Source organism: Curcuma longa, chromosome 20 (assembly GCF_044706935.1).
Source record: "Curcuma longa cultivar G26 ecotype Majalengka, Jawa Barat chromosome 20, ITB_CL_G26_1.1, whole genome shotgun sequence".
In the NCBI taxonomy this organism is placed as follows: Eukaryota; Viridiplantae; Streptophyta; class Magnoliopsida; order Zingiberales; family Zingiberaceae; genus Curcuma; species Curcuma longa.
This window is the reverse complement of record NC_133880.1, coordinates 11,075,197-11,076,184: the sequence shown is the minus strand read 5'-3', so window position 1 is coordinate 11,076,184 and position 988 is coordinate 11,075,197.

The following is a 988-nucleotide window of genomic DNA, read 5'->3' as shown; positions in this document are numbered from 1 at the left end:
CATCTTACATGAAATAATTTACCACCAAGAGAAAAATTATTTTTATAGGAGAGATTATCCTTCAACATCCACAGCTACATCATTATAGCTAGCATTATCAACTGTAACTGACCATACCTTATTTTCAATTCCCCATTCAACCAAGCACTTATTTAACACATCACAAATGGAAACACCATTATGAGGTGGAGGAACATCTAAAAAAATCAGATTCCACATCTGTAAATTCCAACTAGAGTCCACATAGTGACAAGTGACAACCATATATGAAATCTTCTGATCTGACTTCCATAAATCAGTAGTCACACTAACTCTATTCACATCTTTTAATGATGTCATTACTTTTTTCTTCTCAATTTCATAAGAAGCTGTGCAATCTTTTTTTCACAGTAGCACGACTAATTTTCTGATAATACAGAGTCGTTGTCCTCATCAATAAATTGAATATTTCATATTCTGAGAAAAGGAATGGCAGCTCATGAACAATGAGATGTAACACCTGTATTTTCCACACTTAAGGTTTTGAATATGATAAATTTTATATTTACTTAGTTCGTGATAAAAGGGGGTTTTAAAGGGAATGAGAAGATTCATCTCGTGAAGACGAATTAAACAAAATTGGTTTAGGTCAAATCAGAAACCGTTTGGTTAGTGAACCAAACGAACCAAGATTGAACCAAACTGAACCAAGTTGATTTGGTTCATACTGGAAGAGGTTTTGATAAAATAAAAATAGGTAAAAAGATTCGTCTTGCAAAGACGAATCCGACAAGACCAGTTTTGATCAATTCGGAGGTCGTTTGATGGCCGAACCAAGCGAACCAAAATTGAATCCAGTTCGCTACAGTAAGGGATTAGGTTTTAATTAGGTTTATTTCAAATAAAAAGGAACTGAATTTTAATTATAGGCAAGATTAGGTCTTGGAATTACTTAAGTCTGAGGCGGGATTTCCCAAAAAATTAGTTTAGAATATCCCGAAAATTAGTT